Below are 15738 nucleotides of genomic sequence, written 5' to 3'. Positions count from 1 at the left end.
TGCCCATTGCATCAGGACTTCACATTTTATAAAATGAGGGTCAGTTTCCCTCATTGAAATGTAGCCATCTGCTGCCTGCATAACTATGAGCCAATTGCGTCACCTCTTTGTGCCTTGATTTCCTTACTTGTGAAATACTGATAGGATATCACCTACATCCATAAAGCTGTTGTGGGGATTAAGTACATTAAGATGTGTCACGCATTTAGCTTCGTACCTGGATGTACAAAGTGCCATGTAAACAGTCATCTAATAATTACTGATAGAATCTATGAATAGATTAATGATAGCAAGCCATATACTTCATTGCCAAGTTTCAAAATGTTACACGAGGCAGGGTTGTGAATTCTTTATGTGCAGTGGCACAGAGGCTGGTGTTTTGCTTCTTTTATTTCAATAGATTTGTAGAATGTCTTCTTGATACAAACGGATGGTTGGGTTAGTCCCCAGAAGACTACCGAATGGCGAGAGATAATGTCCTAGGAATCCCAGGCATCGTATTGAGTCTGTCACTTTTATTGGAAGAGGAGACAGCAGTGGCCACTGTGTCGAGCTAGGTGGTTATTTTATGTTTTCATTTATGTACTCATTTCCCTCATAGTAGACATGATGCTTTCATTACCTAATGTGAATATTCTAAATTATATGACCCTTATTAAATCTTATTTTGAAATTAACTTCTGGCATGGTGAGTATATTTCTTTTTGAGGCATCACATTTTTTGAACACTTAGAATCTAACTTTACTCATTTTACACTGAGAATATTGTATGCAAAATAATCTTGAAGGACATTTTATTTCCTAGTATGTATTTTCAGCAGGTGGCTAATGGCTTTTGACCTGCTCTAGCAGCATACAGAACTGAATGTCAGATAGAATATTTTTTAAAGTCTGCATTTTCATCTTGCATAATGAGCACAGGAATTCTTCTTAAGATAATTTTGCATATATATTTTTCCAGGTAGTTATTGATAGAGATGTGTCAGTTTGATAGGAAGGAGAAAATTGTAATGTTACAACATTTAGGTTTAACATTATTTACATCTGTTCGCATTGGTAAACAGAAGTATCTTAATAAATAATACCAGGACTAACATATTTACGTGTTAAAAGCCATTTAAAGTTCATGGTATCGGCCTTCCACTTTTCCCATATCTTTGAACCATTGTGAAGAAAAATCACATATTTTAATCCACTCGCTTCCCTTTTTTAGTAATTTACATTTTCTCTTGAAATTTATGCAGGATATTCCATGGCCTATTTTCACACAGCCTTTGAGAATTATACATATTAAATAACAATTCTCAATTTTTGTGTGAAAATAGACCACCACATATGCTATATAAATGATACAGATTGCTTAGGACCCTAGGATTAGCAATTTTAGATCATGGTCAATGTTAGTCTCAGTTTAAGTGGGAGCACAAGTTTTGATACAACCATAGTCTTTGCAGTCATTTGCCACGTAGTTTGTATGTTGAGTGACACTCTGATTTAAACTTTGTTGAATTTTTTATATGAAGTTGTGCATGCAGCTTGATTAATGCCCAGACTAGCTTGTGGAGTGGTGACTCGGGAAATGACAACATAAAGAGTTCTCTTTCCTGTATGAGCGTATTGGGGTTGGCATTTTGCCCCTGAACGGTGTGTTGAGGGAGGAATATTGTTTGTGTGCTTTGCATTTAAACCTTAATTTCGGAGTTCTAATCTTATTTATTCCCTCAGGTAATTACTGGTTTTTCAAGATGCAAAAGAAGTATATCATTGGATTTTTTTATTCCAAAGGGTTAAACTTGTATTGTAGATGTCGGTTCTTTACATTTAGGCGTTAAAAATTCTCACACATCAAAGTAGCTCGTGATTCTCATCTGTGGCTAGAGAGTTAATCATCTTTCAGTAGTGCTTTGAAGTTGGCTTTTCTTCTCCTTTTTTTTTTTTTTTTTTTTTCCCCTTAACCCAGCATGGGATCATGAATAAAACCAACCACTCTGTTAGGTATAGTGCATTATTGCTTTTGCCTGTGGCTCTTGCTAATAAAAATTCAAATTCTGGTTAGTTTGCTGGAATCAAATCAATGTGGTATATGCAGCATACTTTTTTCCTCTTAGGAAGCCCTCTCACAGAAAATAGGTGTGTGTGGGGGGAAGCATGGTGGTGAAGAGAAAAGATAAGGCAATTCAGGGTTAAATATACTTATTTTCACTTTTCTGCCTATGTTGTGGTTAGTCTGTAACCCATATCAGAGTTTTTACTGCCTGGTGCCCTAGAATCCTTAAAATTAAAATTCCCATAACTTAGCAGTAAAATTCCTAAAAATTTCTATTCTTCAGTCAAAGTGCATGGATCTGCTTTTGTGTGTGAGGATTTGGACAGTATCAGTAGCAGTGACTTAATTTGATAATGTGTGTGGAGGGGCTTTTACATGTAATCAGATGAGAAGCCATCACCTGAAGAATAGGGTAAGTGATGAAGAATAGGTAGGTGATTCCTAAAAGATCTTGGAATCCTGACAGGTGCTAAAATCAAGTCATTTTGCTTATAAAATTACCTAATAACTGAATCAAATGGGATTTGGTATCTTTACAACTAGGATTTTTTCCATGAACATGGACGTGGAAAAGAATTGTGCCTAGATGATTCCTTCAGAACGTGACACATGAATTTAGAAACCAGCGAACATGCCCGAACCACAGAGATGATTGAACAAGACTTTCCATCCTGGAGCCAGATGTACTAAGCTCAGCTGGAAAGACCCTTAAAGTGCAGTTAGGGGAATACAAATAAGGAGCTTATTTAGCAAATTTACATGTATATGTTACCGTGGGTAGGAGCATGGTCTCAAGAATTAGAGATGGCCAGATTTTCTCGGTTTTGACTTTGAAGGCTGGTCACTTTGGGCAAACAAATTATTCTCTCTGAGCCTCAGGTTTATTAACTATAAAATGGAAATAGTCATGTTGTCTAATTTATATCATTATAGGAAAAAAGTACCCAAATTTAAAAATTTAAATAAAACTTACAGTGAACAAAAACTGCCAATTCTTTAGAGCCTTGGAAATATGCTACCATTTATGTATTTTGCATATATTGGAACACATTGTTGTACAGGCTCATACTTGGCCTCAGAAGCCTGCTCAACACGGAACGCCAGGAAGCTCCTACTATTTTGTAGAAGCTGGCAGTCAATGTAAAGTATATTCATTCTTCCTAAATTAATCCCATCCTACCAGTCCCCTCTCTTTCTGTTTTGCTGACAGTCTCCCTAATGCAAATGTCAATTCAGTTGCTTAAAAAGTGGGAAGAGAGAGATTAGTTATCCATAATCTAATGTTCAGGCACCATGCTGGGTGTTAAGTAGGTGTTTCCCATTTGTGTTAAGTAGGTGAGTCCCAAATTTACGTTTCCAGCTCTGTCCTTTGCCCCAAGCTCCACTCATGAGTTCATTTATTACTTGGCTCCTTCCCTTAATTGTCTGACACGTATCTAAACTGACTGCTCACTGCTCACTGTCCTCCAGCCACGTTGGGGCTAGTTTGTCTTCTTCGAACATTATAAGCTCGTTTCTGTCTCAGGACCTTTGTTCTTCCTGTTCTCGAGGCCTGGAAGCCTCTGTCCATTTATTTGATGCATCTTGCTTCTTCTCCTGATTCGAACATTGTTTCTTTGGAGGTTGAGGTTTCTCTGAGAAATGTGTCCTTAAGTCATCCTCCCATCCGGTCAGTTTCTTGTCTCATCGTCCTGTAAGTTTCTTCAGAGCCCCTTTTCATGTGTATAAAATTATATTACTTATATAATTTTTTATTGTTTTATCTCCCAACCCAGATGCACGCTTCCTGAGAGCAGTGGCCTTGTAGGCGTTGTTTAGCACTGTATTCTCACTACCTAAAACTGAGACTGGTTCATGGAAGTGCTCTCAGCAACTTTCAGAGGTAGGAATGTTCTTTCCTTAATTGGTAGATAACAAAAGTGAGGCCCAGGGAGGATAGGGTGAAAAGCTTGCCCAAGATCACAGGGAATGGGAGTGACAGAGCTGGGATTCAGACAAATGCTGTGCTCTAAGAAGCTGTCCAACAATGAATGCCTCCCTTTTCACCCCTGAAGGTCAGGGGCATTAATGGGCGGGAGGGGGTTTTCCTGAGTTCTTGGACTGTCCTTCAAGTCTCTAGGTCACAGTCCTTGTTCCTATGGCATTTTTAGGCAAGACCTGGTCCTGATCGCTAAACTCTAGTATCCCTGGCTGACCTCTTCCCTTTTCCTTCTCAACTCAGTGCCCAAGACATGCATGATTAATATTTCACAAGAATGCATTCAACCCCTTCCTGCTTGGGAAAAACAATGAAACACTGGATTTTAAAGAAGCTCCCAAAGGGCTCCCATTGATTGTTTTGAATTTTCCACTTGGTGTGGGTAGATAGAATTTTCCACCTGATGTGGGTCTTCCTTTTTTCATAAATGCTATTTTCTAAACATTTATTACCTGACAGTGGCATTGTTACAGCTATAGTTTTTTGTGTGTGAGTTTGTGTTAATAGCACCGCTAATGCTTTGGTTGTCCTTGCCTCCTACTGACCAGACGGGAATAGTTCCGCTGCTGTCCTTTTTCCTGCCCCATCCCCTACCACTCCCTGTGCAAAAATGTGGTGCCGAAGCTGGACTATTTAGTTTGTTTTTAGCCAGAAATGCTGTAGAATCAGGCAGGCAGTCTTATAATGTAGATAGATAGGTATATCATTAAAATGTATAAATCTGTTTCAGCTTTAGGGGCAAAAAAAAAAAAGAAAAAGAAAACCAGGGTAGTTGATTAAAAAAGGATAGCCCACAGTATAATAAGTCACACCCAGCAAATTATAGAGATCGAAGTTATTGGTGCTTTTCATTCTAGGGCATCTGGTGTGTGCGGCTGCATTTGACCTTTTAGAAGCTATTGACATCATTTGGGAACTGCCTGTAAACCTGCCTAAATCAGTTAAACAGAAGGAATCTTAGCATTGTGGAACTGACCAGTTGATTAATTTAAATCCAAACACACAGTCCTGCCTGGTTGCCCTTTGCAAGACCCTTGCACAAAAGGATTTCATTCAGGAGCGTTATAACCCACATCCTGCCATCAGATCCTTTCAGCTCTTTTGGTCTTCTTAGGCTGCAGCGGCGTCTTTAACCCCTCTTAGGCTCCCTTTTATTTCATGAAAACAATATCTGTGCTGTGCTTCATACAAATGCTCTACATTTCCTTCAAAGTTCTTTATTTGTTCTAGGGAAAAGGTAATTTAAAGTTCCACTAATTGAGAGACTAAAATGGGAATTTATTTTAAACTGGCTTCTTTAGAAGAAGTCTATTAGAACTTAATCCAGTGCTTCCTCCGGGAATTATAATCAAAATTAGAATCATGAAATGTTGAAATAACTTTTTGGTATTAAAGTAAGCCATCATCCATAATTCCTTTGACTTTTAGATTCAAAACATTGAAGGCTTTATAATCTGTGTTTGGCTTTGGGAAAACAGTAATTGACTCTTGAGTGAGTTCAGAGGTAGTATAAAGATCTAGTCTGGGATCTTTAAATGGAAGCAAAATTAAAATTATTTCTGGGCAAAACTTTGAATAATTTCAGCCTGTTACATGAACTGAGAAAAGTATCCCCATATTGGGCACTCCGCTGGGCTTGGTTGCCAAAGAGGGCCAATATTTGTGTGGGGGAGAAAAATGAAAAACCTGCTACGGAATGCTTCATAGCACATAGGATGTTAGCCTGGGAAAGACCAGCACCCTCATTTTAAACACCAAAAAAACTAAGCCCCCTCTCCCACCCCCCACTTGGTTATTCAAGCTCTTAAACTGGCGTTGGTTCGTTTCTGCTTCCTCATGACCAAATTACAGCGCTTTTCTGGAATACAAAGGAAGCCTTTCAGAGTTGGTGGTATCATCTGATTCTCTGTGGTTTTGTTCATTGTCATTAATTTTAATAACCGCTTTTTATCGAGTATTTGTGATGTCTATGCCCTATCTCTGTCTTCATAACTACAGTGTGAAGTGGTACTATTGTTCTTCCCCTTTTGAAAATGAGGAACTGATGTTTAGCACAGTCTGGGTCTTGCCCAGAGTATGAGCTACTCTGAGGAGGGGTGAAGCAGGAGCAGAAGCCTCTCTGGTGGCAGCCAGATACCAAGAAGAGAACAAGACGTGTTTCTCCCAAGCCTCATAGGTTGACTTGAGAATATTATGGTCATATGAATGACTGTGCCATGGGTCATTGGTAGAAGAGAAAAATTAAGGCCATTTTGGCCCGAATTCCTCAGAAACAGTGGATTCACGGAAAGGGAAGATGATGGCACCCCCTTTCTGGCTGCCATGAGAAGCCGTGGGTGTCCAGGTGAGGGACATGCTGGGGAATCAGGGAACCTGGAGACTCTGTGACACAGGAGAACTCATGCTGTCCTTTTTGAGCTTCTGCTTTTTATTTTCATTTCTAAAAGTGAAATTCCAATTTCTCCTTTACTAGCTTGTTTCAAAAATTAAGTGATATAACTTAATCATAAACACTCTGGAGAATGAATAAAATTGGGACATAATTTTTTTTTGTTCATTTATCCCGGAAGTATTTATTGACTGAATGCCAAATGCAAGTTACAGTGCTGTAAAGAGAATAAGAAGCAAATGTAGACGTTGTCTCTACCTTTCGGAAGATTCCATGGGGCAGGAAAATAAGATACATGCTAATAATTTGGGCCACCGAATGTTTTAAATGTAGTTAGTAAGGTAGAGGACACTGGTATTTCTGAGGAAGAACCCATGCCAGGTGGAAGGGGTTTGTGGAGGATTGGTAGGGTTTAGGTTTGATAGGAGAGACGGGAGGAGTGGTGTGTGGGGGGAGGATTAGGGAGGTAGGTCGTGGGATTTAAGGAGGAGGAGGGAGAGGAGAGGGTAAGAGCAGAGGCCTGCAGGAGGGAAAGGACAAGGGCATATTAGTGTATCAGATTGTCTTATTGGCTCCATGTAGCTCAAGGAGGTAAGCAAAAAAAAAAATTTTGTTTTGTTTTGTTTTGTTTTTTGGCAAAAACGGGTTTATTTCGGAGCTGTGAAATCTGCACTTGATTCAGTGGCTCACAGGGGAGCCTTTTAGGATTTTGGATTTTTTTTGTGGTATCATAGTAAGAAAATGTTTTGTGATGACTCATGAAGGACAAAGTGATGCATAGAATGATTAAAAGAGTGAGCAAGACGCTGCAGTCAGGGAGACCAGAGACCACAGCATTTTGGGATGACCGATGCAGAAGACTGAGCTAGGGGAGCATCTCTGGAACAAAAAGGGGGTAGATCACTGAAATTTGGCCACTTATTGGATTTGGAAGTTCTTGTGATACTTTTTTTTTTTTTAATTAAATCAGTGTGAATTTGTTTTAATGAACAAATTTAAACCCAAATGCTAATAAAATCCCATATGCCACTGCCATTTTTCATTGTTTTTTGTACTTATATTATGCTTAACTGGAATTAGGAAAAGTGTTGGGTTAAGACCAGAGGAGGCAAGAATGTTGCTCATCTGGGCTAGGGAGAAATTTAATGTAAATTATGAGGCAAAGCTGGTTTAGAGGATTAAGAACCTTTCTCCTTATCATCAGAAAAGTGACTTAGGGGGAGGAGGTAGGCTGGCACAGTAGCCGACTATCAAGGCTCTAGAAATCCTGGCCAAATAGCCCCTCAGAAGTGGCACTTTGACTCCCGTTTGCTTCCGAATCAGTACTTGCCAACACGAATTTACTTTAGTTTAAGAAACAAGGTAAGCCCAGGGCCTTGTTGAACCCTAAAAACTTCAAGGATTCAGGTGGTTGTGTGGGGATTAGATGAGATTGATAATCCTTTGTAGTCAAGGGGTGACTTCTCTGGGAAAGATGCTGTTTTCCTTATGAAAGAGTATTTTTCATCTAACTTCGGTTGTCTTTCAGTTTGAGAAATTAGACTATTGTTTGGATATCTGAAGCCTTGGGATCTACTGGGGAATAAGTGGATCTTCTGAAGTTTGAGAGTGTACAGTTATCTAGCAAGACTACATCAGAGCTTGGTGGAGTGGTGTTATTGGTTGGTTTCTTCCCCCTCCTCAAGGTGCTGTGCTGCTTACCTCGCAGGCCCTCTCTGTGCCATCCTTAGGGATCAAAGGAAGAGGTGGCAATTTTTGTACAAAGTCATCAATTTAGGAGGGAGTTTATGGTCTTCTCTAAGAGGTGGTGAGACTGCACTGATCACAAAATGTATTGGAGTGGCAAGAGGAAATAGAATACTGATGAGCATGTGATTTATAGATTCAGGGGAGAACAAAACTCCGTGTAGCTCAGAATTAGGGAGTGGAGGCTGGGGAGCTCAGGCTTCTTTTCTCTAAAGCAGGGATCTTTAACAGGGCTCATAATCTGGCCACCTGGGGCCATTTGTCTCGTGATACTTGGCTCCTGTTCCTGTTGGTGGTCTTCCATATTCCGCTTAGCCCTTTGGTCAGAGATCTCTTGGTTTGGCCTTATTTTTTGAATAGGCTCTTTGTTCAACTGTACCTTTACCAAAAAAAAAAAAAAAAAGTAACAAATTAGCTTTACCGTGGAACTATTCCTTTATGACTGTCACATCTCTGCAAGAGTCCTACACCTTTTCGCTTTTGTGTGTGTTGTCCAGATAACCTTTATTTGCTTTTCCCATCCTAATTCTGTTTAGACAGGTGGATCATCTCCCTTCTGAGCATTGTTTAAAACAACCTTAAAGTAATCTGGCTAGACTGTTGGGATGTAGTTCACTGAAGTGGTCACTGATCTTCTCTGAGAACAAGGAAACCAGAATGGCAAGTTCAGGCACATTGAGATGAATTCCCATTTTTTGACTTACAATAGTAGTTCATATCCATGGTTAAGAAAAAAATCTTAAAAAAAAAAGAAAAAATCTTTTAGAAGTATTAAAACTATAATATAAAATAAAAATCGGAGTGCTCTCTCAGTCTGCAGTTGGGTGTGTATCTTCCAGACATTTTTCAGTGCATATTAAGGCACATAAACAAATTTATTTTAAAATTTGAATCCTATATAATACGTATACACTCTATATTATCACGTATAATGTATATACATGTTGCATATATACTTATATTCTCATGTTTATAAAATGTGCATATTTTTCCTCTCCCAACTGAGGATCTTGGGAAGAACACATGAGAGGGAAGGCATAATTCCATTTTGTTGGAAAGCTTTTACCTCTTACCAAAGTGAAGGTACCCTGAATTTTGTGTTTTTGTGAGGGCTGACTGTTTTTCCCTCACGAATGTCCCTCACCTTTGCAGTAGTGGAGAGTCCAACTTGTCAATTATGTTCAAATTCTCCAGTTTTTTTTTTTCCAGACTGCAAGCTGGTGTTGCTGTATCCTATTTTGCAATTTTTGTAAGCAGTACTATCGTTACACATTTGTACACTGTTTACTCACAAGGGAAACATTAAAAGGCAGGCCTATAGCTTCATCTAAATTGAAACAGAGATAATAATAGTTTCTTTGAAATAGCTTAGATCTAAGTATACTGTACAGAATGACAACCTTCATTTTTTATTGTGTTATGAATATCTTAAAGAGGATCCGCCAAATTCCTTGCTTATCTTTACAATTACAGTATTTGCACTAGAAAAATTAGACCACGGTGTGGTTTAAAAAACATGTCAATCCAATATTCATGGAGAAGAAAACAATGGTTTTTACAGCACAGATGAAAAATTATATACTTATTAGAGCATCACAGCTGATCGGATAAGCGTGGTATATCATCACAGACTCAGTCTGATGCTGAAGCATTGTTCTTGGAAGCAATGACCGGAAACCTGGTATTTTTCAAAGGGGTGGTATTCCTATGAACGTGGGTGACAGACGCAGGGGAGGACATATAGTTCAGAGGGGGGATTTCAATTATGTGTAGTTTTAGGGGTTGTTAGAAGTAGAAGTAATTCCACTTGTGATAGAAGAGACTTCATCGTCAAAAAGACCGTGTGGCAGCAAGACAGCAGATTTCTTCTGATTTTTATCTGGGTGTCATAATTAGGCATTTCGCTGGAGGTGTTTGCTGGGTAAGTGCTGTATTGGCTGGGCTTTACTGGAGCTTGGAGATAGATGCAGCGGGCAGCTGCTGCCTCCTGGAGAAGTAGATGGAATCCGTTTTCATTGTCATCAGTTCCCTGACCTCCGAAGGCACAGATGTGAGCTTTCTTGCTTTCTTTTCAAAGGGAATCAAGTATTCCTCCTCAAGGAGGAGGAGGTTCGTAATGCCATAATATTACTGCTTGTTAAAGGAGAAGAGCCCTCTCTGAACACTGACACTGTTGCTACCTGGGAGCATCCTGTACTGACCTGTGACTTTGTCAGAGCTTCAGCTGTGAGAGGAATATTGCTGATGGAATCATATAATGACGCTTGTCATTAAAAAGTCACATCGCAATGGAAAGATTCAGAATTCATTCAGTCCCCTTGCTGTGTGTCACACTCTGGTGACTTTGGTGACAACCTTCACTTCCTACTTAGCAAATCCAAGCCTGGTAGCTGGAGCCCCAGGAAGTTGTCAAAGCAATTAAAGGCTTCTGTCTCCCAGCACATTGCTTGGTTACCATAGTATCCTCTTCCTCCAAGTCTCTCCTGATGATGTCAGTATGCATACAGGGGTTGTTCAGAGCATCTACGTGGGGATGATTCACCCCGCAATAAAGCCCCTCTTCCCCGTTGCTCGGTTTCCAGCTCAGTTTCAGACGTCCCTAGAAAGGGGAGGTAAGTGCCTTGTTTTGCATATCAGAGAATTACCAAATGCCTCTGTTATTTTGTTTTAGGTGTATGAATGGTTTCTTCTTTCTAAGATACACTAATAACTGAAATCCTAGTGCATGGGAGCACTGCATCCCATTACCTAGAAAATAGACTTACAGTTTGTACCTAAAGTGTGTGTGTGTGTGTGTCTGTATGCGTGTGAGACAGGCTTATAAAAATAACTGTGAATGCACAATGTAATGCTTGCTACTTTCCTTGATAAGCAGCATTAGCAAACACAGTAGAGCTTTTTATTTCAAATTATTTGAAATATATAAAATCCTTAAAATATTTTGACAAGTGTCACAGGTCAAATGGGGCTTTTTTTTAGTGTGCAAATTAGATATTTTTTATTGATACTTTATATATTTCATCCAGTGGAAATATTAACATTTTAAAGGTCAAGATGACATGGGCAGATGTTAGAAAAGAGCTCCAAGCTACGTGGAGAATTTGCATGTTAGAGAAATTAAAACTTAGATTATAATAGGACAAGGATTCAGTTACAGGGAGATGTATGAAGTTTAAAGTATATAAATAACTGTCATTTCATACTTATTTTGTACTTTTAATGCTTTTCAAAATATCTTACAATTTGCTCCCGTTATTGTGATAAATGAAATTAGTGCTTTATAAAAGTTTTCTTTTGGGATCCCTGGATGGCTCAGCAGTTTAGTGCCTGCCTTCGGCCCAGGGCGTGATCCTGGGGTCCGGGGATCAAACCCCACATCAGGCTCCCTGCACAGAGCCTGCTTCTCCCTCTGCCTGTGTCTCTGCCTCTCTGTGTCTCTCATGAATAAATAAAATTTAAAAATCTTTAAAAAAAAAGTTTTCTTTTAATACATATTCATGCTTCTTAAAGATGAGCAAGCTGAGTTCAGCTTTATGACAAGAATACTTTAGAACCACTTACAAACATTCACATAGAAGATCCATGAACAGATATTTCCTTTTTAAAGTTAGTTTTCTATCTCAATTCTTCTACTACAGTATGCCTCATCAGTAGACAGTAATGATGAGGCCCACAAGCCAGGTTTCTCCCTAGCAGCCTGCTTCTCAGTCTCACTGCAATAGGAGAGTGCTGCCCATATGACCATATTAATCTTGCATTTATTTCCTCTTCTGGATTCCCACCCGCCTGCTTGAGTGTGTCTATGCAGAACATGCTGCTGTGTATAAATGAAGTTGGTAGGTGAGAGCAGTTTCTAATTAATTCATTAATGGATAGGTTTGCAAGAGAAGAAAAGATTAAGGGTAGAATGGATGGAGTAGGGAATCCCATCCCCCCCCCCCCCCCCCCCCCCCCAGTTTTTAAGTAACTGAACCTTTATTGTGTTGGAGGTAAATATCTGGCTCTTTTGAGATGTGGGTAGATGGTTTAGTCTGTCCATTTCTAGAGAGACCATTAAAAGTGGCATTTTTGTTTCTTGTATTTTTGGACTCTTCTAGAATATACCCTCCTTTGTTTTAGTGGGAAACTTAATGGAATGGTGATACTCTTCACTCACCTTTCTACAGAGAATCAGTAAGAAATACAGTTGTGAGAGAGTGTAAAAAAAAGATTAAAAAATTTAAATTTAGTTACTTGTATGTGAAGAATATGTCTTTTTTAAAAAATATTTTATTGGGATCCCTGGGTGGCGCAGTGGTTTGGCGCCTGCCTTTGGCTCAGGGCACGATCCTGGAGACCCGGGATCGAATCCCACGTCGGGCTCCCGGTGCATGGAGCCTGCTTCTCCCTCTGCCTGTGTCTCTGCCTCTCTCTCTCTCTCTCTCTCACTGCGTGCCTATCATAAATAAATATATATATATATGTATATATATATTTTATTTATTTATTCATGAGAGACACACACACAGAGAGAGAGAGAGGCAGAGACACAGGCAGAGGGAGAAGCAGGCTCCATGCAGGGAGCCTGATGTGGGACTCGATCCCAGGACCCGAGGATCACACCCTGGGCTGAAGGAGGCGCTAAACCACTGAGCCACCTGGGCTGCCGAAGAATATCTGTCTTAAATATCATAAGTGCTTATTTGTGAGTTTCTTCTACTCTGAAAATATGCTAAGATACTTTGACTTTTAATTACTCTATATTTAGAATACTTAAGCCTATTTACGTGTTTGAAAATTTGCTAGTTAATTGGTATTTTAAAAAGTTCCTGGAAAGTAGAGATACTATGATATACTTACATATTAATATGTATATTACATATTACCTAATCACATTACTATATATATTATGTGACTTAGATTATGGTAGGTTAAATATTAAAAAGAATTAAGTCAGTGTAAACAGTTTCCATACTTTTGAAAATCCTTTTATTGAAACACTTTTAAAATGCTTGTGTTGGAAAGAAAACTGCTATATTCGAGGCTATGTTCCATCACATTCTTGTACCTCGTTATATTAACGTTTTGGATGATATAATTTAATCTATTGAGTAGCTAACTCTGCATAATTAAAAAAATACTTCTGTATATTTTAACCCTCAAGATATCCATGAAAATATTCTCCTGCTGACTTAACTGATGCAGGTGGCAGTTTATGTAGGGGGGACTGTAAAGATTACAGTTTCTTTCATGCCGGAGTCAAGAAGGACTTCTAAGCAGTTTGAAACACAGAGATTTTAAAAATTGGCTTAGGGGAGCTTTCATTTTGCTCTCATGTCGTAATAAGAATGTTTTAAGTCTTACAGATACTTAAACTTGTGCCTGCTTGAAATATGGAAATGGCAAGTCGGTAGAGTTGACCAGTAGGAACCGATGAAACATGGCAGAGAAAGCATCACTTTGGTTCTCACTAGAAAGACCACAAGCTAGATCAAGATAGCGTCCACAAGAATTAGAGGAAGCCGTATGGAGAACATAGACCTGGAAGTGAACATTTTTTCTGGTGAGAGGAAAGAGGCTCCGCTTGCGAGGGATTGGTTAAGGGCTTTGCCCAGCTCTGTTTGGGTCCTGGCCAAGCTGGGCGTGGAGCCTGGACCCTCACACCTTCACAGGCCCCTTTGCATTTTCACGGCAGCCTACTCCCTAGTTGGAGCTGAGTGCTTTTTCCTTTTTATTTTTTATTTTATTATTTTTTTTTATTGGAGTTCGATTTGCCGACATAAAGCATAATGAGTGCTTTTTCCTAATCAACCTTTCAGTTTACTTTCCTCCTACAACAGGAAGGATTAAAACAATCCAACAGCTAGAAAGTGTATTAGTTTTCATTTGTTGCTGTAATACATGACTGCAAACTCGGTGGCTTAATGAATAGGGAGTCAGTGTTTTGTAGCTCTGTTGGTTAGAAGTCTCTTGACCTCTTGGCACAGGTCTCCGTGGACCACAGGGTCAAAGTGTCAGGAGGGCTAGGTTCCTTTCTGGAGGAACAGCGTAGAGCCCATTTCCCTGTCTTTTCCACCTTCCAGGCTGCCCTGTACTCCTCGGCCCATGGCCTCTTTCCTTCCTCTTTACAGCTAGCAGGTGCTGACCGAGGCCTCGTGCAGCCCTCTCTGGCTCTCTGCTACCGAGAAAGATTCTCCACTTTTTAAGAACTCAGTTTTTATAACCCAGGACAGTCCTATAACCCATTTTAAGGTCCTTAACCTTAATCGCACCTGCAAAGTCCTTTCTGTCATGTAGAGCAACATATCCACAGGTTCTGGGGATTAGGAAAGAGGCATCTTAGAGACCATTATTCTACCAACCAAAGAAAGATGACAAAATGCCTGGCTGGTTTTATCAACATTACATCCTCAAGTCAGACTAATATATATATATATATATATATATATGTATATGTATTTTTTTTTAGATTTTATTTATTTATTCATGAGAGACACACAGAGAGAGGCAGAGACATAGGCAGAGGAAGAAGCAGGCTCCCTGCAGGAAGCCCGATGTGGGACTCGATCCCAGGACCCTGGGATCATGACCTGAGCCCAAGGCAGACGCTCAACCAACCACTGAACCACTCAGGTCTCCCCACAAATCAGATATTTTTACCGAGACCTGGAAGTTAAACTGGTAATTGCCAACAGACCCTATGAAATTTTGACCTAATTTGGTGGGTGCAGCCAGCCCCTTGCATAATTAATCAGGGAAAAAGAGATGAGAAAGAAATGTTTCACCAACTCAAACATTTAAAAAACTCCAAGGTACAGATGTGAGCCTTATAAAGTGACAGTATTCTCAGTTTAATATTTTTAGTGAGAGGCTCACGTCAAATGAAGTTAATTAAACAAAGCTGATTTGGGAATGTGAAAATTCCATTAGTTAACTCGTTTGTGAATCAGCCTGGGTTTCCTTAGAAACTGAAGAGACCCAGAGGTGGGCACTAGTAACCCTGAGGTTTGAATAACACTATCATTCATCGATCTGGCCTGAAGCCATCTCCGTCAAAAGACCCAGCCGTGAATTTGGGGGGTGCGTGGTTTCCTAGGAAAGGCACAATGTTAGCATCATCAATAACACTAGGCTTGAGGTCAACAGCTGCAAAGATAGTTTCTTTTCTTGTTCACCTCTTGTCTTTATCACAGATTTGAGCCAGTTCATGGCACATGGATCTTCCAGATTCCTAGCAGTAGTCTTAAAGACTTCTTTGCTAAACACTAATGATAAAAGATGTAGAGGAGAAACAACTCCAGCCTATTACTTTTGGACAGAAAACCAGAAATTATTTTTGCTGTGGTTCTCTGAAGGAAAAAAAGAAAAAAAGGAAGGAACCAAGGGCGGGTGGGGGGGGGGAACGGAAGGAAAACCAAGTGTTTTCTTGCTCATATTCCTTTTATTTTTGGAATCATTTTCTAAGGAAAATTGAACAGTACTTTAGGACCCTTGCTTAGAAGACAAGAGCTTGTGGAAGGCACATTTCTTTGCAAGAAGTAACTATGGGGGTGGGGGGGCGTACCTGCCTTCAGCTCAGGTCATGATCCCAGGGTCCGG

At 39.7% G+C, this 15738-nt stretch overlaps 1 protein-coding gene across 2 annotated transcripts in view; it reads left to right on the top strand.

Moving 5' to 3' along the window:
• The window catches only part of LOC112654113 (collagen alpha-2(IV) chain-like), a 125640-nt gene that overhangs the window by 42961 nt on the left and 66941 nt on the right, over positions 1-15738 (top strand). The window contains exon 2 of one of the 2 annotated variants that reach the window (XR_003132752.3): positions 3823-3929. The exons of the other annotated variant lie outside the window; for it this stretch is intronic. The gene's annotated coding sequence lies outside the window, so the exon portion shown is untranslated. The remainder of the gene's footprint in view (positions 1-3822; positions 3930-15738) is intronic. 2 annotated transcript variants of the gene reach the window in all.

Source organism: Canis lupus, chromosome 3 (assembly GCF_003254725.2).
Source record: "Canis lupus dingo isolate Sandy chromosome 3, ASM325472v2, whole genome shotgun sequence".
NCBI classification, from domain to species: Eukaryota; Metazoa; Chordata; class Mammalia; order Carnivora; family Canidae; genus Canis; species Canis lupus.
This window is presented reverse-complemented; position numbering and strand designations above follow the sequence as displayed.